Source organism: Dasypus novemcinctus, chromosome 2 (genome assembly GCF_030445035.2).
Source record: "Dasypus novemcinctus isolate mDasNov1 chromosome 2, mDasNov1.1.hap2, whole genome shotgun sequence".
Taxonomy (NCBI): Eukaryota; Metazoa; Chordata; class Mammalia; order Cingulata; family Dasypodidae; genus Dasypus; species Dasypus novemcinctus.
The window spans coordinates 141,652,386-141,680,248 of record NC_080674.1 but is presented as its reverse complement, the minus strand read 5'-3'; the positions used below and the strand labels follow the sequence as shown (position 1 = coordinate 141,680,248).

The following is a 27,863-nucleotide window of genomic DNA, read 5'->3' as shown; positions in this document are numbered from 1 at the left end:
CAGCAGCAGCTGTGTTTGGGGGAGTTTTAAAGTATGGATTCATTTTATTTGAAAGTTAGTTTATAGCCTATTAAGTTTTTTGCTATTTCTTGTGTCAATTTTGTAAGTTTTGTTTTTCTAGGAATTTGTCCATTTCATCTAAAATTTCAAATTTGTAAGCATAAAATTGTTCATATTATCCTCTTTTTAAAGTCTGCAAGATTTGTAGTGAAGCCTTCTGTTTCATTCTTGATATTAGTAGTTGGTATATTCTCTCATTTTTTGCCAGCAGTTTATCAATGTCAAAGTTATTTCAAAGAAGTTGATCTTCTCTATTGTATGTTTGTTTTCTATGCCATTAATGTCTAATCCTATCTTTATTGTTTTTTTCTTCTACTTTCTTTAGGTTTAATTTTCTGTTCATATTCTAATTTAAATAATTGATTATCAGTTATTACTCTTTTCTAATAAGCATTTTAAAGTTGTAAATTTACCTCTAACTATGGCTTTGTCTGTATAACACAAGTTCTGAAAAGTTTTAAATATTTTCATTATCATTCAGTTCAAAATATTTTCTGAGTTCCATTATGAAATTTGCTTTGACCCATGAGTTATTTAGAAGTGTAATTCTCAGTTTCCAAACACAAGGGAATTTTTGAAATTGGTATTTACCTTACTTAGAGTGTGGTGTGGTCAAAAAACCCAATGTATAATTTCAGTCCCTTGAAATTTATTGACTGGTATTATGTACTAGCATTTAGTCAATTCTTGAACTTAAAAACAATATATATGCTGCATTAGTGTTCTATAGGTATCAATCAGGTCAAGAGTGTTGTTTTTGTTTTTCTGCTTCTATCAATTTATTCAAATGAAATAATCTGAAATACACTTGAAGATTTCTGTACAAGCATATTCTACTACAGTTATTTGTTGTATCAGTTAGGAATGCATTTGATTGCATGTAACAGAAAGCTGACAGAGGCTTAAATAAGCATAGTGTTTATTCTTCTCATGTGTGAAGAGACCCAGGGTCAGCATCCAGGGCTGGTTCATCAGCACCATGAGGTGTGTCATTAGGAATCCGATGGTGCTCCTTGAGTCTTTCCACTCTGTCACCCAGAGCAACTGGCTGGCTTCTTGATGCCTAAAATGGCTAGGTACTTTTGGGTTTCATGTCTGTGTTTCAGGCAGGATGAAGGGAGAAGGGCAAAGGTTCATGCTGGCCATGCCTGTCTTTATCAAAAAACCAGTAGCTTTATTGAGCAGACCTGCACTTGCAGGTTTTAACTTGCCAGAGCTGGTACATATGATCTCAAGGCCCTAGAAGGAGGTGGGGAGGTATTTTTACCTACATACATTATCATCTCTCCACCCTTAGCAGGGCTCAACTAATTAAGAACATGCAATAGGGGCTCCATTTAATTATGAAATTCCCTGTAGTTATTTAAATGTCAGGTTTTTAAACTATTTGATCTGGAAAATGCTCACAGTATAATGTCAAGGGAGATGCAGGATACTGAACATACACAGTTAAATCTCAATTGTTTAAAAAATATAAAATTTACGTATGTGAACCCACACATATGCAAACAAAATGTTAATAGTAGTTAACATTTCAAGTTTAATAAAACTTTATTCCTGCATTTTATTAAATTTTTATTAAACTTTTTCCTGTATTTTCTAAATCTTCCATAATGAACTTATATTATCTTTAAAACAGGGGAAGAAGTCATTTTAAAAAAATACAACATGTACTCTCAAAGAAACCAAGTCCAAAATGTGTACACTTGTTGGTTTTCATCTTCGTTATCCAAAGAAAGAAGGCTACTGTTTTTTATTGGGTTTTGTGGCTTCTTTTTAACTGAGTCCTGTTTGTTTATTTCATTTTCATTTGTCATCTTCTTTTTTGAGCTTGCTGTTAAACCTGAATATTTTTCATCTGAGGGACGCTTGACTAATTTTTGACACCTGATTCTTCCATTGGCTACAGCTGATTCTTCATGACTTCTTCAGCTGATAGGTCTCCCTTTTTTAAAACTACCACTTGGGGCTGTTCATCTTTGTCACTATGATCACCATCTTTGTCTGAAAGGTGAGACTGGATTCTCTTGGTCTCAACGGTGGGCCTGTCCCTGGAGCCCATCCTCTCCTTGAAGCGAGCCAGGAAGGCCGCCCTGCCAGGGCGCTTCTGGCGCCGCCCTGCCAGGACCGAGACCACGACTTCTTCCAAGAGTGTTGTTCAAAGCAATTGTATTGTTTAAATCTTTATACCATTTCTGACTTTTTGGTATGTTCATATTCTAACAACTGTTTGAGAGGTCTGTGTTAAAATCTCCAACTATGATTGTGGATTTGTCTATTTTTCCTTTTGATTCTATCAATATTTTCTTTACATATATTAAAGATATGCTATTAGGTGCATAAAAATTTTTAGATTTGTTAATTTTCCTGGCAAATTGTACCTTTTTTCATTGTAAAATTCTCTTATTTCTTGTAATGCTTCTTTCGATAAAGTCTACTTACTCTGTTATTAGCACAGCTACATGAGCTTTGTTTTAGAATTTGCATAGTACATGCTTTTATTTTCCTTTACTTTCAATATTCCTATGTATTTATATTTCAGATGGTTCTCTTATAAGCAGCATAAGATTGTGCTTTTATTTTTTAATCCAATCTGACTGTCTTTTGTCCTTTATCTGGGGCATTTTAATTGGAGCCTAGTTTAGTTTCCTTGGCTGCTCAAACATACACCATGCAATGGATTGGCTTATACAATGGGAATTTATTAGCTTACGATTTTGAGACTAAAAGAAAGCTGAATCAAGGCATCATCAAGGCAATGCTTTCTTCCCCAAGACCAGTGTTCTGAGGCTGACTGCCAATGATCCTTAGCTCCTCTGTCACTTGGGAAAGCACATGAAAGCATCTCCTGGTCTTTCCCTTCTCTTTTGAGTTCTGTCAATGTCCAGCCTCTTGCTTCCTGTGGCTTTCTCTCTCTCTCTCTCTCTGAATTTTATTCCATTTATAAAGGACTCCTGAAGTAAGATTAGGACCCATCCTCATTGAGGTGGACCACACCTTAACTGAAGTAACTTTATCAAAAGGTCCTACTTCCAATGAGTTCACACCCACAGGAATGGAATAAATTTAAGAACATGTTTTTCTGTGTTATATACAGCTTCAAACCAACTCAGAGCCATTTATATTTAATGTAGTTATTGATATATTTGGCTTTAAATCTGCCATCTTACTGTTTGTTTTTTATTTGTTCCATGTATTCTGTTTTTCTTTTTCTCCCCTTTCTTTCTTTTGGATTTATTAAGTATTTTTATTATTAAATATTTTCCCTTTTATTAGTTTGTTAATTATATATTCTTTTAAATTCTCCATAGATTATCACATCCATCTTTTGACTTACCAGAGTTTAGTAAAATTAGTACAGTTACTTCTTTTTGGACAATGAAAGGACCTTAAAATATTTTAATTCCATTTACTTTTCTTCCAACTTATATACTGTTGTTGTCATGTATTTTTAGTTATATATATATATTTAATCTCAGAACACATTATTATTTTAGACAATTAATGTTTATCCCCTTCTGTTGCTGTTTATTCCTCCCTACATCTTCAGCCTTACACCTGGGATCATTTTTCTCTACCTGAAGGAAATCCTTTAATATTTTCTTTAGTTCAGACCTGTTGGTGACAAATCCATTCCATCATGATTTTCTGTAAATGTTTTTATTTCATCTTCTTTTTAAATTTACTTTATTGAGGGAAGCGTATTTGGCCCAATGGATAGGGCGTCCGCTTACCACATGGAAAGTCCAGGGTTCAAACCCAGGGCCTCCTGACCCATGTGATGAACTGGCCCACGCACAGTGCTGATGCGCACGAGGAGTGCCCTGCCACTCAGGGTGTCCCCTGTGTAGGGGAGCCCCATGCACAAGGAGTGTGCCCCGTAAGAAGAGCCACCCAGCACAAAAAAAGTGCAGCCTGCCCAGGAATGGTGCTGCACACACAGAGAGTTGACGCAGCAAGATGACGCAACAAAAAGAGACACAGATTGCTGGTGCTGCTGACAAGAATACAAGTGGACACAAAAGAACACACAGCGAATGGACATAGAGAGCAGACAACTGGGGGGGCTGAAGGGGAGAGAAATAAACAAATAAATCTTTTAAAAAAATTTATTGAAGTACAGCACTCATACATAAACATACATAAGTAATAAGTGTATAGTAATAGTTGTGAACATATAAAACAAACATATATAACATCATACAGGCTCTCATACCTCACCCTACCACCAATACCTTGCATTGTTGTAGAACATTTTTAACTAATGATTAAAGAAGATCCTCAAATATTACTACCAACCAAAGTATTTCCCCCAACCCCCCATTATTATTATTATATCATTTATATATGAACATACATAAACAATAAGTATATATTAAAAGTTGTGAACTTATAAACCAAATATGCCTAACATCATACATGGGTCCCATACATCTACCCACCACCTTGCAATGTTGTGAGACATTTGTTACAAATTATGAAAGAATATCGTAAAAATCTTACTACTAACTATAGTCCTTATCTTACATTTGGTGTATTTTCCCCCAAACCCACCCTACTATAATTTTTTAAATATATTTTTTATGACAGAAGTTGTAAACTTATAAAGCTATCATGCACATGTGCAGAATTCCCAAACAACACCCTCTATCAACACACCACACCGTGGTAGAATAGTTACAGATAATCAGATAATATTATCAGATTATTACCAGGTCCATAGGGCACATTTGACACATGTTTCCATACTCTCCCATTGTCAACACAATACACCTTTGGTATAAATGCATGAATATTACATTATTACTGTTAACCACAGTCCATAGGTCACTCCAGACATATTTGTCCCATGCTTCTCCACATTCACACCCAACCTGCAATAACGATATACATCTGCTCTAGCTCACAAAGGACACTCTTGCATCTGTGCCATCAACTGAAATTCTCATCCACCTCTGGGTGTACTGTGCTATTCAGTCCCCCAGATTATTCTCTAGCTTTCTGTCAGTTGACATTTACATCCCTAGAGTACCATTTTCTGCAACATTCCCACTTATAAACCAGCTGTTGCTCACTATAATGTGTTACCACACTTTTACAGTAAAGTTAATTAAAATTTCTACATGCCTTAAGCATGAGTAGTCCATCTCAGTCATCTTATCTCCTTCACCTACCACCAGGTCTTGAAGATATTTCCCTACATTTTCTTCTAGAAGCTTTATGGTTCTTGCTTTTATATTTAGGTTTTTAATCCATTTTGAATTAATTTTCATATAGGTATGAGATAGGGGTCTTCTTTCCTTCTTTTGGCTATGGATATCCAGTTCTCTCAGCACCATTTGTTGAATGGACTCTTCTGCCCAAGCTAGGTGGGTTTAACAGCCTTGTAAAACTTCACTTGACCATAGATGTGAGGGTCTGTTTCTGAACCATCGATTTGGTTCCATTTGGTCTATGTATCTGTCTTTATGCCAGTACCAAGCTGTTTTTACCACTGTAGCTAGGTAATATGATTTAAAATCCTGAAATGAGAGTCCCCCAACTTTGCTTTTCCCTTTTAAGATGTTCCTGGCTATTCAGGACTTTTACCCTTCCAAATAAATTTGATACTCATGTTTCCATTTATTTTTAAAATACTGATGGAATTTTTATCAGGATTGCATTGAAGCTATATATCAATTTGAGTAGAATTGACACCTTAATGATATTTAGTCTTCCAATCCATGAGCATGGACTGTTCTTCCAATTATTTATGTCATTTTAAAATTTCTTTTAACAATGAGTTGTTTTTTTAATACAAGTTCTTTACATTGTTGGTTAAGCATATTCCTGAATGTTTGGGTTGTATATGTCATATTTTATTTTCACTGCTCTTTTGACACTTTTACTTTTATTGATATAATCTTCATTTCCAGACTCTCTTCTAGGCATGCTCTCCCGTCTTTTCTTTTCAGACTATAGCACACCCTTTAGTATTTCCTGCAGAGCAGGTCTCTTTGTTATAAACTCTCTCAGTTTCTGTTTATCTGTTTATATTCTAAACTCACCCTCATTTTTGAAAGACAATCTTGCCAGATATAAGAATCTTGGCTGGAAGATTTTCTCTTGCAGTATCTTAAATATATCATACCTCTGTCTTCTTGCCTCCATGATTTCTGATGAGAAAGCAGCACTTAATCTTACTGAGCATCCATATATGTGATGCATTGCTTTTCTCTTGCTTTTCTCAGAATTCTCTCTTTGTCTTTGGCATTTGACATCCTGATTAGTATGTGTCTCGGAGTTTGTCTTTTCCGATTTTTTTTGGATGGGAGTACATTGTGCTTCTTGGACATGAATATCTATATCCTTCAATAGGGTTGGGAAATTTTCTAACATTATTTCTTTAAATATTCCTTCTGTCCCTTTTCCCTTTTCTTCTCCTTCTGGGACACCCACGACACATCTGTTTGCACATCACTTGCTGTCATTTAGTTCCCTGAGATCTTATTCAATTTTTTCCATTATTTTCTTCTTCTGTTCTTTTGTATGTTCACTTTCAGAGGCCATTTCTTCAAACTCACCAATCCTTTCTTCTGCCTCCTCAAATCTGCTATTATATGATTCAATGTTTTTTAAATTTCATTTATTGAACCTTTCATTCTCATAAATCTGCTATTTTTCTATGCATGCTTTCAAATTCTTCTTTGTGCTCATCCAATGTCTTCTTAATATTCTTAATCTCTTTAGCTATCTCTTTGAATTTATTAAGGAGATTTGTTTGAACATCTATGATTAGTTGTCTCAACTCCTTTATGTCATCCAGAGGCTTACCTTGTTCCTTTAACTGGGCCACATCTTCCTGTTTCTTGGTATGGATTGTAATTTTTGTTTGGTATCTTAGCATCTGACTTACTAGAGTATTTATTCTGGGTACAGTTTTTCTTTAGTTTAGGGTTTTCTTACCCTTTCTCCCTTGCTGTTTGTGTAATAGGAGCCAAGGATGTAGCTGGTGCTGTAAACTGGAGTCTCGAGCTGTCCTCATTGTCCCAGGAACCTATGAAATTTCTACCAGCTTTCTCCTTTGCCAGGATTGGGACAGAGCCACAACTGTGTGCAATAATACAAGTCTTGCAGGTTTAGACTGTAGTTGCCCAGAGAGACTGATGAAGCTTCACATCCCTTTTTACCCTGCCTGGGGTGGGTATGGAGCTATAGGTGTGTGTAGCAATCTGTGCCATGCAGTTCCAATACTGGCTTTTTTCCAACTTGGACAAGTTCAAACTTTACCTGTTCTTAGGGTTATACTTTAGCCAGCTGAATTTACTAATCAGTAGCTGAATCAGTGGCCAACTGTCTCTTCCACCCCTGTTTTTTGGGAAATGGAGCTTCCAATTCCAGCCACAGAATAATTCCTGAGGTGGCTTATACTGCCGAAGTAAGATGATCTGGGAAGTGGACTTGGCCCAATGGATAGGGCTTCCGCCTACCACATGGGAGGTCCGCAGTTCAAACCCCGGGCCTCCTTGACCCGTGTGGAGCTGGCCCATGTGCAGTGCTGGTGCACACAAGGAGTGCCCTGCCACACAGGGGTGTCCCCCACATAGGGGAGCCCCATGCGCAAGGAGTGCACCCTATAAGGAGAGCCGCCCAGCGCGAAGGAAAGTGCAGCCTGCCCAAGAATGGTGCCGCACACATGGAGAGCTGACACAACAAGATGATGCAACAAAAAGAAACACAGATGATGCAACAAAAAGAAACACAGATTCCCAGTGCCACTGATAAGGATAGAAGCAGTCACAGAAGAACACACAGCGAATCGACAACTGGTGGGGGGGAGAGAAATAAATAAAAAATTAATCTTAAGAAAAAAAAACAAAGTAAGATGATCATTGGCCTCCATGGCATGGCCTGTATTTTCCTGTAGAAGCTGGCACAGGTCCCCCCAGCTTCCTCCCTGCTGGAGGGAGAATGGGGTTTATGCTAGAGCTGCAATCTGATCTGGATGGAAAGAAGCCAGTCCCTAAGTGCACTGTGATTTTCAGTCCACCCTGCTTCCTCTCATGCTGAGGGTGGAGTTAAAATGGCAGCTACTGGCCTCTGTTTGTCTTGGACGGGTTCAAACTTTAGCTGTTCTTAGGATTATACTTTAGCCTGCTGAATTTACTAATCAGTAGCTGAAGTTGTTGCCCAGCTGTCTCTTCTTCCCCTGTTTTTGGGAAGTGGAGCTTCCAATTCCAGCATCGCAGTAGCCCCCAAGGCAGTTTGTGCCTACAAAGGAGTATGAGCACTTGCCTCTGGCATGGAGAGCTCTACTTATATATCTTCTCTGCATATGGGCAGTCTCCTCCTTCCATTCTTTCAGGGAAGTTGCAGGATGCTCTTCTGGTCCCCTGGAGCCACTAAACAGGTGTTTTAGATAGCGGTGGGTAATTACTAACTGTCCTGTAGCATGAGATGCTTGAGTCTTTTTGTGGACATATGTTTTCATTTTTCTTGGGAAAATACTTAGAAGTAAAAGTGCTACATCACAGGGTAGATGTATGTTTTAAACTTATAAGAAACTATGAAACAGTTCTCTAGAACAATTTACACTCCCACCAGCAATGATTGTGAGTTCCAGCTGCTCCATATCCTTATATATATTTGGTATTATCAGTCTTTTTCATTTCATTCGTTCTAGGGGATGTATAGGGGTATCTCACTGAGGCTTTAATTTTGCATTTCCCTGATTAGTAATAATGTTGAACACCTTTTTATGTGCTTATTGTCCATTCACATATCTCCTTTTGTTAAATGTCTGCTCAAATATTTTGCACATTTTAAATTGGAATGTTTGACTTTTTTATTGCTGATATATAGAGGTTCTTGATATATTCTGGACATAAGTCTTGTCACACAAAGGTATTATACACATTATCTCCCAATCTGTGGTACCTCTATTCATTTTGTTAATATCTTTTTTTACGGTGTGGTTTACATAAAATAGAACGCACACATCCTAACTCTTCAGCTTTATGAGTTATGATAATTACATATACCATTATAACCACCACCAAAACAAGATATAGAACAATTACATCACCCAACAAACAAGATATAGAACACATTTTCCCCTTTAATCACCCATTATGCTTTCTTTAATCAATGCCTCCTACCAGAAGCAACTACTTGTGACTTTCTCACCGAAAGCTAGTTTTATCTATGTTTGAACTTTATGTAAATGGAACCATGCAGTCTATATTCCTTTGTACCTGGCTTCTTTAACTCAACAGCGTTTTCGAGATTCATCAGTGTTATACATATATTTTCAATGAATTATTTTTACAGACTTTTTGAGATATATATATATATATATATAACATATGATAAAATTCACCCACTTAAAGTAATTCATTCCTTTTTAATTGCTGAGTAGTACAGTGTGATGGTTAGACTATTGTGTCAGCTCAGCCAGGTAATTGTGCCCAATTGTTTGGTCAAGTAAGTACTGGGCTAACTATAATACAAGGGCATTTATGGACTTTAGTCACCATTGACTTTACTGCAGTGGTAAATCATAGATAGCTGGTTACAATTACAATCAGGGAGATTGCCATCAGCAATGAGTGACGCTTAACCCAATCACTTGAATGCCTTAAAAGGGGAAGTGATTTCAGCATTAAAAGAGAATTCCCCAGTTCGTCTTTGGACAGCCAACGTCTCCCAGAACTTGTCAAGAACCTTCACTGGACTTTCATTGCAGCCCCTGGTTGCAGCCTGCCTGCGGAACACGGGCTTGTGCATCCCCACGGCTGCATGAGAGACTTATAAAATCGCATGCTACTGACAGATATCTCTTGTTGATTCTGTTTCCCTAGAGAACACTGACTAATACAGAATTTGGTACTGAGGAGTGGGGAAGTGCTTTTGCAATTACTGAAATGCTGGAACAGTTTTATAAATGGGTAAGGGTTGTTTTTTGTTTTTTTTTGTTTCTTTTTTTTTTGAGGAATTGTGAGATGCTTGATGGAAAAGGCCTAGATTGCTTTGAAGAGGCTGTTGATAGCAATATGGATGCTAAAGAGACTTTTTATGATGCCTTAGAAGTAAATGATGAAACTGGAGGAAAGGCAATCCATGTTTTAAAGTTGCAAAGAACTTAGCAAAATTAACTCCTGGTGTTTTATGGAAGGCAGAATTTGAAAATGGCAAGCCTGGGCAGTTAACTGAAGAAATTTCCAAAGTAAAACTGGAGAATGCAGCTTGGCTTCTGCTTGCAGCTTATAGCAAAATACTAGACAAGAGAGATGTACTGAGGACTGAACTGTCAGACACAAAGAAAACAGAAACTGATTCTGGAAATTCTAAGCATCTGGAAATCAATATCCCAGATGAAAGTACCGCATTGGAGGACTCAACTAAACTTGGAACTGGTAAATCAAGATTGAAAATGCAGTTATCTAGAAAAGACTTGTGGAAAGTATTACTGTCTGAAGACTTGGACCCCTGCTTCCTGTATGTTAAACTAACAAAGTTTTTGAGAGAGCTTTATGAACAAAATCACTGTCAGCCTGGAATAAAAAGGACATGGGAAGGAGAGATTGAAGGAGAAACAACTTTAAGAGGAAAACCATGGAAGCTGAGGTCTGGAATTAGGAACCCCACCCATGTGTAGAGAGGGTGAGTTTGCCCCAGCAATTGAAGAGCATGGATGTTCCTGTCCGATGTTCTGGGAGAGTTTTGCTGCCCCAGGGTACAGAGGGGGTGGAGCACGTTCCCCAAGGATTAGGGAGGTTAAAGTCAGCACCCCACAGGTCTGAGAGGGGTGGGCCTGTCCCCCAAAGGTTAGGGAAGACCAGGTGGTCAACTCTTTGCTCTGAGAGGGTTGAGCCTGTATGCCAAAGGTCAGGGGAAATATCTTCACATCACTGTGCTGGGGGGTGGGGGTGGTTAAGACTCTAACCCAAAGATTGGGCAAGATATGGCAATCACCCCAACACTCTTGGAGGGAGAGGTCTGGAGCTTGGTTGACACCCAGATGCTTGATGAGGGTGGAACCAAGAAAATGGCCATTGAGCAAGCATGTGGAAAGGGTGGATCCACATGTGGCCCCAAGGAGAAGAAACCATCATCTTAAGAATGACTCTCAGACTGAAATCCAATGGAGGATACCCTGCAGGTTTACTGAACTGTAGAGGACCCGTGACTCATGTATCCCTCCCAAATTCTCCTTATTGTAATGAAAATGTTTATCCTTTGTCTGTCCATTTGTGTACTGGAAAGAGATAAATTGTTTTATAAGTTTCATAGGTCTATAGCAGACAGGACTTTGCCCCAAGACAAACTGTATTTCTTTAAATTGATGTGATATGATTTAGTCCTTGCATTGTTACTGATTTAAGGCGCTTTTTTTTTAAAGATTTATTTATTTATTTCTCTCCCCTTCCCCGCCCCGGTTGTCTGTTCTCTGTGTCTATTTGCTGTGTCTTCTTTGTCTGCTTCTGTTGTTGTCAGTGGCATGGGAATCTGTGCTTCTTTTTGTTGCATCATCTTGCTGTGTCAGCTCTCTGTGTGTGTGGCACCATTCCTGGGCAGGCTGCACTTTCTTTCTCACTGGGTGGCTCTCCTTACGGGGCACACTCCTTCTGCATGGGGCTCCCCCACGCGGGGACACCCCTGTGTGGCACGGCACTCCGTGCACACATCAGCACTGTGCGTGGGCTTCTCCATATGGGTCAAGGAGGCCCAGGGTTTGAACCGCGGACCTGCCATGTGGTAGATGGACGCCCTAACCACCAGGCCAAGTCCGCTTCCCTATTTAAGGCTTTTTTGAATATTGTAATGTCTTTTTGGAATTCAGAAGGTGGAGTGTAGTTTGCTATGGTTATGAATTCCAAAAATAGATATTGGATTATATTTGTAATCTGGTCTGTACCTGGGCATGATTGAGTTATGATTGGGGCTTTGATTGGGTCACATCATTATGGTGTTAAGTCTCTTCACAGATAAAAGGCATGGCAAAGGACAGAGTTGAGGGTTCTTAATGTTGGAATTTTGATGTTGGCATTTGATGCTGAAGACTTAAGCTGGAGCCCCAGGAAGTAAGCACACAGAGGAAAGAGAAGCATGTTTCCATTTTTGTTGGGTAAATAAATACCTTGAAGTGGTATTACTGGGTCATAGGGTAGATGTGTGTTTAACTTTACAGAAAAACTAATTTTCCAAAGCAGTGATTGAGGATTTCAGTTGCTCCATGTTCTCACCAACATTGGGACATTGGGTTTTATCATGATTCTTACTCTAGCCCTTCTAGGTGGTCTTTAGTGGTATCTCATTGTTTTTTGTTTTTTGTTTTGTTTTGTTTGTTTGTTTTTTGAGTTAATGGGAGCCAGGGATTGAACCTGGGACCTTACATGCGGGGGATCCAACACTCAACCAATGAGCCACATTGGCTCCCCTGAGTTGATTTTATTGTTTGTTTTGCTTATTGTTTGTTGTTTCTGTTTGGTCAGAAGGCACTAGGAACCAAACCTGGGACCTCCCATGTGGGAGGTGGAGGCTCAACTGCTTGAGCCGCATCCACTTCCCTTTCTGTGGTTTTAATTCACATTTTCTTAGTGAGTAATGAATGAGCACCTTTTCATGGGTTTTTTGGCTATTTGTATATCTTCTTTGGTTGCCTGTTAAGCCTTTTGTCCACTTTGAATAGGTTTTTTGTCTTTTTATTGTTGATTTGTGATTTTTAAAATATTATGGCTGTAAGTCCCTTGTTGCTATATGTATTAAGAATATTTTTTCCAGTCTTTTTTAAATGATGTCTTTTGATGAGCAGGAATTTTAAATTTTGATGAAGTTCAACTTACCAGTTTTTGTTTTATGGTGCTTTCATTGAGGTAAGAAAATATTTGCCTACCCCAAGATTAAAAAAGATATTCTTCTATGTATTCTTCTATAAGTTTTATGGTAATAATGCTTGATTGATTTAGATCTAATCTCAAATTAATTTTTGTGTATGGAGTAAAATAGAGGTTGAGATTCATTTTCCCCTTAATCAGATATCTCATTATTGTATCACCATTCATTAAAAAGACTTTGCTTTCTTCCATTGCAATAATTTGGCACCAGTGACAAAACAGGATACACACAGTAACAAACAAAACTGATTATACTATAAATGAATAAAATAACCACCTGGAGAGAGTGGGAAAGAAAAGAGCTAACATAAGTAACTTTGGAAACAGTATTTTGCCTTAATACTGTAAAGTTAAAGGCAAAACAGTATACAAATACTGCCCTCTAGTTAGCACATTTTTTTTCACAGGAACACATGTAAGTAATTCTGAAACCTTACATGTTTTGTATGTATTCTAGGATTGAGCAAATAAATAAGTATACTGTCGAATGAACACACATTTATTTCATTGATATAGCTGTATATTTGTGTGTGTGTGTGTGTGTGCATTCATTTACTATTTGTGTCTGCTGAATCACCCCAGTAGGAATGAGCATATCTAGCACCCAGATCTTGGCTTCTAGATAAACTTCTCCAATAAAGGGTGTAGCAGTTTGATATTGTTTATGAATTCCAAAAATAGGTATTGCATTATATTTATAAACTGGTCTGTTCCTCTGGGCATATTAGATTGTATTAGATTCAGAGGTTTCACTTTTACTTGATTAAATTAAGATTGGGGTTTTAATTCAGTCACATCAGTAGGAAGTTGAGTCCCTGCCCCCTTGGTGACATGGCAGAGGAGAGAGTTTGAGTTTTGATGTGGGAGCTCCAGGAAGTAAATACACAGAGAAGCAGATATGCAATGAAGAGAGAAAGCTCATTAGACACAGCAGAGGCCCCAGGAAGAAAGATGAGCCGTTTGCCTCATCATTTACAGCTGGCCTTATGGAGAGAGCAGAGCAGCTGAGCCTAGAAAGAAATGAGCCCTGGAGAGAGAGATGAACGCTCTAACCTATAGCTAAGAACAGAAGTAGCTTGGACCATGGAATCTTAAGAGGTAGAGGAAGACTGAACCTTTGCAGAGACCAGCAGCCATTTTGCTCCAAAACACGGCAAGAAACTTTGGTGAGGGAAGTAACTTATGCTTTATAGCCTTGTGTCTGTAAGCTTTTACCCCAAATAAATACCCTTTATAAAAGCCAACAGATTTCTGGTACTTTGCATTAGCACCCCTTTGGCTGACTAATAAAAAGGCTAACAAGACTCTTTGGAGAAATGACTGATTCAAGGGCTGGGGCAGGAAAATAGAAGGCGAACCTGGAATATCTTCTTGTGTCAGAAAGCAAAGAAGTCAAAAAATTATGTAAGCATGTCAAAAGAACAAAGAGGAAGCTTGAGGCTCTTCCTAATGGCCAAGGCTGAGAAAATATGAATACAAAACAATGATAGTAATGGCATATGACCCAAAACCAGAAATGAATATCTAGAAGTCTATATGGATATAAATGAATAATTGTATAAATAAGTAAATGTTAGAGAAGAGACAGTTCTTCCTTACAGTAGAATCCCATTTAATAAATTTAGAAGAAATGATGGAAATAGAAAAATCATAATTTGCCAAATACCACACTAATAACTGATGCAGGCAAGAATCATCAATGAATACAATAATGAAAAGACAAACAACCCAATTTAAAAATGTGCAAAGAGCTAGAATAGACATTTCTCCAAAGGAGATATACAATACAAATGGGAAAAAAAAACAAACAAACACAAAAATATGCCCATTATCACTGGCCATTAAGGAAATGCAAGTGAAAAGCACAATGAGGTACCACCTCACACCCACTAGAATGGCTCTTATTTAAAAAACAAACAAAAATCCATGGAAAACAGCAAGTGCTGGTGAAGCTGCTGACAAATAGGAACTATAGTACCTGGTTAATGGGAATGTAGAATGGTGCAACTATTGTAGAAAATAGATTGGCAGTTCCTCAAGAAAGTTAAACATAGAGCTACCACATGATCCAGCAGTCCTGCTTCTAACTATATACCCCAAAGACTTACAAGCAGGAACTCAAACAGGTATTTGTACACCAGTGTTCATAATAACGTTATTCACAATCGCCAAAAGGTAGAAACAACCCACATGCCCATCAGCAGATGAGTGACTAAACAAAATGTGGTATATACATTTCATAGACTATTATTCATCCCTGGAAAGGAATGAAGTTTTGGAACATGCTACTCCATGAACCTTGAGGATATAATGCTGAGTGAAATAAGTCAAACACAAAGGGATAGCTATTACATGATTCCACTTGTTTGTTTGTTTTTTTAGGGTTTTTAAAAATTGTTTTTCTTTTAAAAGATACATAGATCACACACAACTGTTACATTAAAAAAATATGAGGTTCCCATACAACCCACTCCCCACACTCCCCATACTTCCCACATCAATAACTTCTTTCATTAGTGTGGCACATTCATTGCATTTGATGAATACATTTTGGAGCATTGCTACACAGCATGAATTATAGTTTATGTTGTCGTTTACACTCTCTCCCAGTCCGTTCAGTGGGTTATGGATATATAATGTCCTGCATCTGTCGCTGCAATATTATTCAGGACAACTCCAAGTCCCGAAAATGCCTCCATATCACACATCTTTTTCCCTCTCCCAGCCTTCAGTAACTCCCATGGCCACTGTCTCCCTATCAATAATGTAATTTCTTCCATTGCTAGAGTCACAATAATTCTATAGTAAAATACCAGTAAGTCCATTCTAATCCATATTTTATTCCTCCATCCTGAGGACCCTTGGCTAGTGATGCCCACTCTATCTCTAAATTGAGAGGGGACTTAGATCCCACATGGCTGATGAATGGGATTCTCCTGCTTGTAGTTATAGACTCTCACAATTCCTTGGTGTGGTAGTTGACCATTGTCACCTCCTTGTTAGCTGACCTGGCTAAGACCAACGAACCAGAGAGTAGGTGTTGCAACTCTGCTGATGCTCAGGGCCCAACTGGCACATAGACAGCCCAGAGATTCAAGTCTCCTGGGCATTCTCCAACCCCAGCGCCAACCACAGGTTCAGTAAAAGTGACAGAAGAGGCATGTGTAGAGAAATCACATCTGAGTCCAACTCCATCACACTCGGGAGCATAAATTCCAAAGTAGGGCCCACTGGCAAGGTACTGAACTCCAGAGCCATCTGTCATGACCATAGGACCTGGGTGTCTCCATAGCCTCAGGAGCACTCCTACCAGGGGTTGTATCTACTTTGGCTGTCTTTGAGATATTCATGAGATGTGCGTAAGTGCAACCCCTCTGATGACCTCCCAATTTTGAAGTCTCCTAGCCATATAAACTCATTTGTCTTTACCATTTCCCTCCTTTATTCAAGGTCTTTTTCTAGTTGCATCACCAGCTGGTGCTTGGTAGTAATCCCTCGGTGCCAGGGAGGCTCATCCCTGGGAGTCATGTCCCACACTGGGGAGAAGGTAATGCATTTACGTGCTGAGTTTGGCTTAGAGAGTGGCCACATTTGAGAAAATGGAGGCTCTCAGGAGGTAACTCTTAGGCACCCTGCAGCTCTAGGCCTCGTTGAAATTTTAAGCACACAGGCTCATAAGTATAGTCATCAGTATCAAGGGCCCATCACTGGACCATCCTTCTTCACTGGTCTTTGCCCTTGCACTTGGTGGGTTATTGCTTTTCCACTGGGGAATGTGACAGATCTCCCCAGGATGGGAACTCAGCACTCCCTCAGTTGTCATGTGAAACTCTACCCACTGTGTCAATATCCAACAAACATCTGAACATTTCTATATACCTTTATTAGTCAGGGTTCTCTAGGGAAACAGAATCAACAAGGGATATCTGTCAATAGTAAGAGATTTATCAAAGTCTCTCATGCAGCCATGGGTATGCACAAGTCCAGGTTCCGCAGGCAGGCTGCAACCACGAACTCCAATGAAAGTCCAATATACATTCTTGATGAATTCTGAGAGATGTTGGCTGTCCAAAGACGAGCTGGGAAAATCCCTTTTAAGGGGTTCAACTGATTGGGTTAAGCATCATCCACTGCTGATGGCAATCTCCCTGACTGATGTAATTGTAATCAACTATCTATGATTTACTACTCAGGAAAGTCAATGGTGACTGAAGTACATAAATGCCCTTGTATTACAGTTAGCCCAGCATTTGCTTGACCAAACAACTGGGCACAATTACCTGGCCGAGTTGACACAATAGCTTAACCATCACAATACCCTATATGCATGCCCTGGAGAGCTCCTTCCCACCCATGTACCCCCATCAATGACACCCAACACCAATGTTCCTCCCTTGCCATAGCTGAACCCTCCCTGTGATCCAAAACTTCCTCAAAAACGAAACCTGATACATTGCCAAATTCAATTAATAGGAAAATGAAATAGTAATGATAGGTTTAAAGATTAGAAATAAAACACATAATAATTTACAAAAACTAAAATAAAGTAAAAAATAAATTGGGGTATTAAAAAATGAAAAATATCACAAAAATTTTTTTGATGTTTTCCCTTTCATCACTGTAATTGGTGTTGTCATGTATGTACAGTGGCAGGGCAATCTCTTCCATTTCTTCCTCAGTGTCTTATACCTTTTTTTTTTTATGTCTTAAAAAAAGTTTTAGGTCACAGTAAAGTCACATATAGAATATAGGAGACTCCCATATATCCAACATCCTTCCCCTTTTCCCCCTTCCCTAGCAATGATCTTTTTACATGTAGATGTTATATTTGCTACAACTGATGTACGAATATTGAAACATAATTAATAACCATGGTTACATTATGGTTTACATTTTAGATTGTACACTTTTACACATTTGGTTACATTATGGTTTACATTTTAAACTATACACTTTTATAAATTATGGGTGAAATTTATGATAAAGTGGAGGTAAGTAGTTGTGCAGTGAAGGGATAGGATAGGGGTATAGGGATACTACTGGGTTGGGCTTTGCAGGCTAGGGTTAAGAGGATGGGTCAGATAGTCCATGGAATTGGAGGGAGGGTTAAGGGGGAACAGATGAACAGGGGAGATTGTCAGATATGTAGTTGAAACTATAATGTTGAGAAAACTCTTTAGACAATATAATATGGAAGGGTTACTGGTTTAAGATGTTGATGGGGGCATCTGGTACAGGGTGCACCTGGGGCAGGCTTCTCGGGAGTGTGTGAGTGCTCATCTTGCATAGTGTGTTATATCAGTGGGTGGAGACCCATGCAATGAGCGGGAAGGTGTTGTACCCTCATCCTGCAGAGGCCCAATGTTCTCAAACAGAAAGAAAGGTGTCTCTTGAGAGCATAGGTAGCTCCCAGTGGGGGAGGGCAGACTAGTGTGTCAAGCCCTCAGCATTGCTGCAAGTATCTGTGAATCTTGTCCTTCAAGAGGTGAATCTTGGGTGTCACTGTGAGCCCCAAGGGGAGGTGAAGAGAAGAGTAGAATAGGTGGAAGAGGGGGTAACTGGGGGGCAATGAAAGTGTTCTGCATGATCATGCAATGATGGATACAGGCCATGTTAAATTTCACTTGTATTTAATAGTTGAATTTGTAAACTCATACAGAAAGAAATACATCAGAGGCTATGGGTGGGGAGGAAGAATGAGGAGTGTTCATGCATAATGGGTGAAAGGATTTTTCAAGGAAAAGTTCTGGTTATGGATGGTCATGAAGGTAGCACAACATTGTGAATATGATTAATCCTACTGAATTGCATGATTGGGAGTGGTTGAAATGGTAAAGTTCATGTTGTATTTTTGCTCCTATCATTAAAAAAAAGTCATCGGTAAATGTTAAAACTAAACAAGATATTTGTCTAGTGTCAAAGTATCTCCCCACAAGATACTTATTAATTATAAAGAGGAGAGAGTAATTTTCCAGAGGAGAAACCTTTTAGATAACACCTTAATCAATTGCTCAAAGTGAACATCCTTAGTAATAGGACAAATTGAAACTATGTACCACCTTACAGGATGCAGTAAGAAGAACAGCATTATTTCTCTGATACTCCTGCCAAAAACATCCCAGAAAATGGTCCCAGGAAAACAGGGAATGGACAAATAAACAAGGTAACCTGAATCTAAATATGAGGAAACATCAGAAAAACTAAAATTGGGAGCATTGTACAAAATAACTGCTTTGTAATATTCAAGAGTCAAGACCATTAAGTCAAGGAAAATTGAAGAACTATTTCAGAATGAAGGAGAGAAACATGAAAGCTAGATAAAACATGTGATCCTGGATTGGATTCCTTTCTATGAAAGACATTTTTGAGACACTTTTAGGAACTTGAAAGAGATCTGTAGGTTACATGGTAGTAATGTATTAATGTTAATTTCTTGAGTTTGTTTATTGTATTGTGTTAAGCAAGAGAACACTGTTGTTTGTATGAATAACTGAAGTACTAGGGGCATCCTATCAGCCGCTTCATCTCAAATGGTTTAGGGGGAAAATGGTCATTGTAATATTCTTGTAACTTTTCTATAAATTTGAAATTATTTCAGAATAAAAAGAAAACAAAGTCCATATCAGCATCATTTGTAATACCCTCAATCTGGAAATCATGCAAATGTCCATCCACAGTAGAATAGATAAATGAAATATGGTATATTCATACAATGAAATATTATATAGTAATAAAAACAGACTATAGCTCCATGCAACAACTTAGATTTATCTCACAAATATAATATTGAGTAAATGAAGCCAGGCACAAAAGAATACATACAATATGATTCTATTTTCATAATATTCAAACACTTTATGAACTGATCTATGGCAGGAGAGGTCATGATAGTGGTTATCTTTGGGGGAGAAGAGAGGAGATGCTGATTACAAGGGGGGTAGTCAGGGGGCTTTTGGTGTACTAGTAGTGCTCTTTATTTCTTGACCTGCATGGGAATTGCACATGTTGTTCATTTCATGCTAGTTCATTGAACTCTATGATTTGTGCAATTTGTATATGTGCTACAATTTTTATAAAATTTAAAAAGTGACTTGTGATACAAGGAAATATGTAGTTATAGATTTCTCTATCAGAAGAGAAATAATGGCTAAAAATTAATGAACTAAGCACCCAACTTAAGGAATTAAAAATGGAGCAGAACAGGGAAGTGGATGTGGCCCAATCAATTGGGCTCCCGTCTACCATATGGGAGGCCCTGGGTTTGCACCCCTGAGCCTCGTTGTGAAGGCAGGCTGGCCTATGCCCGTGGAGAGCTGACAGCAGAGAGGTGGTGCAGCAAGATGACCCAACAAAGGGAGGCAAGCAGACACAGAAGAACACACAGTGAATGGACCCAGAGAGCAGACAGTGAGCAAGCAGCAAGTCGGGGAGGGGATAAATATATAAAATAAATCTTTAAAAAAAAAAAAAAAGGAACAGAACAAACCAAAAATAGAAGGAAGAAAATAATAACTGTAAGAACAATAATTAATGAAATTAAAAACTGAGATACAATGGTGAATACAACAGAGAACAAAGCCACAAGTTGATTTTTTGATAAGAATATTAAACTTGACAAGCCTGTGGTGAAATTGATGCAAAAAATAAGGAAGGGATAAATAAGGTAATAAATGAGAAGGGGACCATAACCACAAAAGCAATTGAGATTTAAAAAAAAATAGAAAGAGAATATTGTCAGCAATTTTCGGTCAATTAATTTGAAAATTTAGATAAAATGGAAACATTCAAAATATTACTTAAAACTGGCTTAAAAATATGTAGAAAACTTAAATGATCCTATTATCAATTAAAGAAATAGAATCAATGGCTAAAACACTAGGCCCAGAGAGTTTAACAGACATGTTCTTTCATTCAAGGAAGAAATAATTCTCAGGTTATACAGCAATTCCAGAAAATAGGAAAAGAACATAGCCCAACTCATTTTATGGGGCTATTATATACCCTCCATAAGGGCAGAGATATTTTTCTGTTTTGTTCATGATATGTGCATAGTGAATGCTCAAAAATATTTATTGAATTAATGAATGCATGTTATAGTCTTGAAATAAAATCTAGACAAAGTATAAACACAGATAATAACAACCCAATCTTACTTAAAAACAAAGGCAAAATTCCTAAATAAAATATTAGCAAGCAAAATCCAGAACATATAAAAGTGGTCATTTATAACAGTTGTTAGATTTATCCTGGAGTACAGTTTGATTATTAGGAAATCTAGTAATGTAGTCTACCACTTTAACAGATTAAAGTGAGAAGAAACATGTTTATCTTAATAATTGAAAAAAACCCACATTTAATATAATTCAATATTTGTTCTTCATAAAAAGAAAAAAGAATTTTTAAACTAGGAATGGATGGGATCTTCCTAAATCTGAAAAAGTGAACCTACCAAAAGACTATAGTAAATATTGTCTTAATGAGTGCCCTTTAAAATCAGCAAGAAGATAAGGATTCTTGCAACAACTGCCTCTCTCCACACTGCTTTGTAGGTACTGGCCTGCAAGAATGGACTGATGGATGGATAGAGAGAGAATAAATAACCTAGCACTTATTATGAGTCAGGCGTTCACTATTGTAAAGCTTTCAGCTCTTCACATGTAATTTCATTAAAATATTAACAGAGATGGGAAGCAGATTTGGCTCAACTCATGGAGCGTCTGCCTACCCCACGGGAGGTCCAGGGTTCAAACCCAGGGTCTCCTGACCAGTGAGGTGAGCTGGCCCATATGCAGTGCTGATGCACGCAAGGAGTGCTGGGCCATGTGGGGGCATCCCCCGCGTAGGGGAGCCCCACGTGCAAGGAGTGCACCCCATAAGGAGAGCCGCCAGCGTGAAAAAAGTGCAGGCTGCCCAGGAGTGGCACCGCACGCACAGAGAGCTGACGTAGCAAGATGACACAACACAAAGGAACAGATTTCTAGTGTCACTGACAAGTATGCAAGTGGACACAGAAGAACACACAGTGAATGGACACAGAGAGCAGACAACTGGGAGGTGGGAAAGGGGAGAGAAATAAATAAAAAATCTTTAAAAAAAATATTAACAGAGGGTCTTTGGTGTGTTTGTTTGTTTTATGGACCTTGCCAATTTCATTCAAAAATTCACATGGAGAGGAGTGGATGTAGGCCAGCGGTTGAGCACCTGCTTCCCATACAGGAGGTCCTGAGTTCAATCCCTGGTACCTTCTTAAAAAAAGAAAGAAAGAAAGAAAAATCCATATGGAAGAGCAAAGAGTTAAGAACAGTCATGACATTTTAAAAGAAGAACAAAGTAGAAGAACTTGCCTAACCAGATATCAAGACTCGTTGCAAGGTTGTAATCAAGATAGCATTGAATCCTAAGGCATTTTCGCTGAGTTAAAATGGCTGCTCCAGGGGACTCACTGAGACACCCTGGAGGAACAGGAATCCAGGCTTTCCCGAGGCTTTACCTGAGGACCCCCGGTTATGGCGCTTCACTGGCCACTCTGGGCATTGATGATTTGCAGAAAACCCCAGTTTAGGTTTACAACCCTCTCAACCAGTTCCAAACCAGCAGTGAGGCCTGAGGAAAATGAAGCTGTTGCCCCAGAACTCACTAACCAGAAACCCTAGAATCTGGAGCTCTTAGCTGTAGCCAGGAAAGAGTGAGGTTGGAGGACAGTGTGGCCTCCCCGTGAGTTTTGGCACAGGTTACAAGTTGTAAGGATGCAACATCATATTGAGCATTTTTTGAGCATCAAAATGGCCAGATTGCGGTTTCAGCATCCACTCGCGAATGGGCTATTGAAAAGCGCCTTTATAGTATGAGAAATGCAGTGGCTTGTGAAAACATAGGAAGAGTGCTGGCAGAGAGATCCCTAGAGGCAGGAATCAACTTCATGGCCCACCAGCCACCTCCTTGGGAGGCAGCCTCAGGCTCTATGAAAAGTCTGCAAAATGCTGTGAAGGATGGTGGTGTGGTGCTATAGGAACTGAGGAGAATCAATGAATAAAATAGAAACATGAATAGTTTTGAACATGATATAAAACTTTCAGCTAGTACATTCATCAAAAGAGAGCATCTGGAAGAACAAACAGCTTGGACTTTTATGACAATACTGTAACCACAGAATATTGTTAGTAGTAAAGTTTGCATGCCTTACCTCCTTTGTGTTGTTGTTTTTAATCAAGGACCCCTCTCTTGGACCTGAGAAAGCTATTTGAGCAAAGTAGTGCCAAGTATAGATTTGCTTTTGAAGGAAAATTAAAAGTTGATTCTAAATTTAAAATAATGGCATATTGTGAAAAACAAAAATAAGATACCATTGAATTAATATAAGGGTAGAAAATAGACCAGTAGAACTGAATAAAGAGCCTAGAAATAAACTCATATCCTGGAAACTTAATATATGATAGAAGTGGCATTACTAATCAGTGGGAAAAGGCTAGATTATTAAAATAAATAGGACTGAGACCATTGGAAAGCCATATAAAAAAAGAGGAATTGGATTCTTGCTTCATACCAAGCACAAAACTATTCCCAATGCATTAAGGACTTAAAGGTGAGTGGCAAACTTTAAAACTTTTAACTCTCCTGCACTGCTGGTGAGACTGTAATATGGTGCAGCTCCTGTAGAAAATGGCTTGGCAGTGTCTCAATTACCATATGACACAGCAATCCCACTTCTAGGTATATACCCCAAAGAACTGAAAACAGGGACTCAAACAGATACTTGTACACCAACATTCATAGAACCATTATTCATAATAGTCAAAAGATGGAAACAACTCAAATGTCCATCAACAGAAAATAGGTAAGCAAAATGTGGTATAGGGAGGCAGATTTGGCTCAACTGATAGAGCATCCGCCTACCACATGGGAGGGTCCTGGTTTCAAACCCAGGGCCTTCTGACCCATGTGGCAAACTGGCCCATGTGCAGTGCTGATGTGCGCAAGGAGTGCTGTGCCATGCAGGGGTGTCCCCTGCATAGGGAAGCCCCGTGTGCAAGGACTGCGCCCCTCAAGGAAAGCTGCCCCAAACGAGAAAATTGCAGCCTGCCCAGGGGTGGCATCGCACAGATGGTGAGCTGATGCAGCAAGATGACACAACAAAAAAGAGACACAGATTCCTGATGCAGCTGACAAGAGAACACACAGCAAATGGACAGAGATCAGACAAGGGGGGGGAGGGGAGGTAGAAGGGGAGGGAAATAAATAAAAAATAAATGTCTTTTTAAAAATGTGGTATAGACATTCAATGGAATATTATTCAGCCATAAAAAGAAAGTTCTGATACATGCTACAATATGGATGAACCTTAAAAGGATTATAGAGTGAAATAAGCCAGATACAAAAGGATAAAAAGTGAATAATTTCACTTATGTGAAATATCTAGAATATATAAAATATCTAGAATAAATGCATTCAGTGAGACAGAAAGTAGGTTAGAGTTTACCAAGGGCTGGGGAGTTTTTGCTTAATGGGTACAGAGTTTCTGTTTGGGGGTGATGAAAAGTGGTGATGGTAGCATAAACTTGTAAATGTAATTAATGCCACTATTGTGGCATTATTTCATTTTATTTTATTTTAACCACTTTAAAATAAGTGGTTAAAATGGCAAGTTTTATGTTATGTATATGCTACCGCAATAACTTTTTTTTTTTACTTCTAAAAGTTTAAAAGAAAGTCTAGAAGACTAGTTTAAGACCTTGGGGGTAGATATACATTTCTTAAACAGACACAAATTTCAAAAGAAAAGTAAGTAAAAAAATGATGAGCAAAGTTATAATAAATACTTTAAAATTTAGAGCTACTCTTCATTGGAGAACAGCATTAAAATAGTGAAGAGTCAAGTTACAACTGGGAACATAACTGAAAAATTATATATAAAATATATAATGTATTTTTTAAAAATCAGTAAGAAAAAAAGACAAGCTACTCTAAAGAAAAATTAGCAAAAGACATAATCAGATATTTTACAAAAGCAGGAAGATGAATGACCAATGACATGAAAAGATCCTCAGCTTCACTAGCAAGCCAGGAAAAGGAAATTAAAACCCCAGAGGGGGAAGTGGATGTGGCTCAAGTGATTGGGCTCCCATCTACCATATGGAAGGTCCAGGGTTCGATTCCCAGGGCCTCCTGGTGAAGGCAAGCTGGCCGGCACAACAAGCTAGCCCACATGGAGAGCTGGCACAGCAAGATGACACAACAAAAAGAGACATAGAGGAGAGACAATAAAAGACACAGCAGATCAGGGAGCTGAGGTGGCACAAGAGATTGAGCACCTCTCTCCTACTCTGGAAGGTCCCAGGATCGGTTCCCCATGCTGCCCAAAGAGAAGAGAAGCAGACAAGAAGAACTCACCGAGAGCAGACAATGGGGGTGGGGGTGGGGGGAATAAATAAATAAATCTTTAAAAAATAAAATCAAACCACAGACTTTAAAAAAATAAATAAATAAATAAAACCACAGGGAGATTCCAGTCCTTACCCAATTGGCAAAACAATTGTCAACACCAAGTGTATATGAGGATATAGAGTAATGGGAATTCTCATACATTACTGGTAGGACTGTAAATTTGGACATGCATTTTGAAAAATGATCTGGCATTACCTAATAAAGTGGATATATCTGATGTTTACCTTAGAGAGAATGTCTTACACGTGGACTTCAGGAGATAAGTATAAGGATGTTCCCAGCAGCATTGTTTGTTAGAGCATAAACTGGAATCAACCCAAAAGTCCATCAATAACAGACTGGATATAACACATACACATACACACACACACACAGACTATAAGAATAGTAAAAATGATTGAAGATACATCAGTGGTGATAGATCTCTCACACATTTTTCATCAAAAAAGCAAGTCACAGAATCCATAAAGCATGGTTCCACATTTAGCTAAGAGCTAAATATATTTTAGAATACACACGTGCTATTAGATTATAAAGAAATATAAGGAAATAAACACAAAATTCAGGATATCACCTCTATTTGTTAGGAATGTGACAGAGAGGACATACATGGAGCTCCATTGCTACTAGTAATGTTATGTTTCTTGAGTAGAGGGTTCAAGAGGGTTTCTTTTATGGTTATTATTTATATTTTTTAGGTATATATTTCATAATAAAAGGTATTTTAACAAAAGAAGCAAGTCTTACAATCTGTGGGGTGGGGGATAGGAGGGTGCATGTTTTGGAAATCAATTCAGGAAAGGCAGGACTCTTCCAGAACATCCTTACAGGCTGATGTCAACTGTCTTTTATTTTTTAATTTTAATTTTTAGTTTTTATACATATTTTTTATTATGAAATATATAAAGGTATAAAGAATAATAATAAAGCACCTATATATCCATAACCCAGTTTAAGATGTAAAACTTGACCAAAAAAAGTTTGTAGCACCTTGTGTAACCCTCTTCAATTGCCTCCTCTTCCCCAATAACCACCATCTTCAAATTTGTATCTCTCATTCCCATGCATGCCTTCCTAATTTTACTACATATGCATGTACCCCTAAAAATTTGTAGTATATTTTTTGACATATTTAAAACTTTTATTTAGGAAGCAGACTTGGCCCAAGGATAAGGTGTCCGTCTACCACATGGGAGGTCCACGGTTCAAACCCTGGGCCTCCTTGACCCGTGTGGAGCTGGCCCATGCGCAGTGCTGATGCATGCAAGGAGTACCCTGCCAGGCAGGGGTGTCCCCTGCGTAGGGGAGCCCCACGCACAAGGAGTGTGCCCCTTAACGAGAGCTGCCTAGCGCGAAAGAAAGTGTAGCCTGCCCAAGAATGGTACCGCACACACGGAGAGCTGACACAACAAGATGATGCAACAAAAAGAAACACAGATTCCCAGTGCTGCTGATAAGGATAGAAGCGGTCACAGAAGAACACATGGCAAATGGACACAGAGAGCAGACAACTGGGAGGAGGGGAGAGAAATAAATTAAAAAATAAAATAAAATTTTTATTTAAATGGTATTCACACCGTTCAGTAATATCCTTCTGCAACTTGCTTCCCCCTCATACACACTCCTTTTATGTTTGTCCGTGTTGATAAGACAGGATTCTTTGTACCCAGTTTTAACTTATATTCTCAAAGCACCAAGATTTTTAAAAACCTTTTGTTAGGGAAAATGTCGAACATATACAAGAGTAGACAGACTATTATAATGAACCCCTAAATACTTATCACCTAGCTTTAACAATTATTAATACATTTATCTATTCCCCTACCCATTTCACCCCTCTTGTATTATTTTGATGTCATATAATTTCTCCCCTAAATATGTCAATATATATTTCTAAAAGTTAAGGGCTCTTTTTATAAAGTCAATCATTTGTCATACCTACAGATTATTGTTTCTTTATATCATCAAATAGCTAGCCAGTGTTCGAATTTCCAAATTTCTCATAAACGTTTTACACTCAATCTTCTGTTTTAACTTTTCAAAAAAATTGCTGAGGAGCTACCACTGAGTAGAGTTATATTGAACATGTCTAGGGCTGAAATCTTTTTTTTTTTTTTTTTTTGGTTCTTATAATTGGATCTTTTTTTTTTTTATTGACTTTGTAATAATATTACATTAAAAATATATATGTGAGGTCCCATTCAACCCCACCCCCCCCACCCCCCTTCTCCCCCCCCAACAACACTCGTTCCCATCATCATGACACATCCATTGAATTTGGTAAGTACATCTTTGGGCACCTCTGCATCTCATAGACAATGGTTCACATCATGGCCCTTACTCTCCTCCATTCCATCCAGTGGGCCCTGTGAGGATTTACAATGTCCGGTGATTACCTCTGAAGCACCATCCAGGCAGCTCCATGTCCCAAAGACGCCTCCACCTCTCATCTCTTCCTGCCTTTCCCCATACCCATCGTCCACCATG

At 38.5% G+C, this 27,863-nt stretch overlaps 1 pseudogene; it reads left to right on the top strand.

The window, feature by feature from the left end:
- Positions 1–22,441: 22,441 nt before the first annotated feature.
- LOC101418746 (large ribosomal subunit protein uL18m pseudogene) lies at positions 22,442–22,968 on the top strand (annotated as a pseudogene).
- The last annotated feature ends 4,895 nt before the right edge of the window (positions 22,969–27,863 follow it).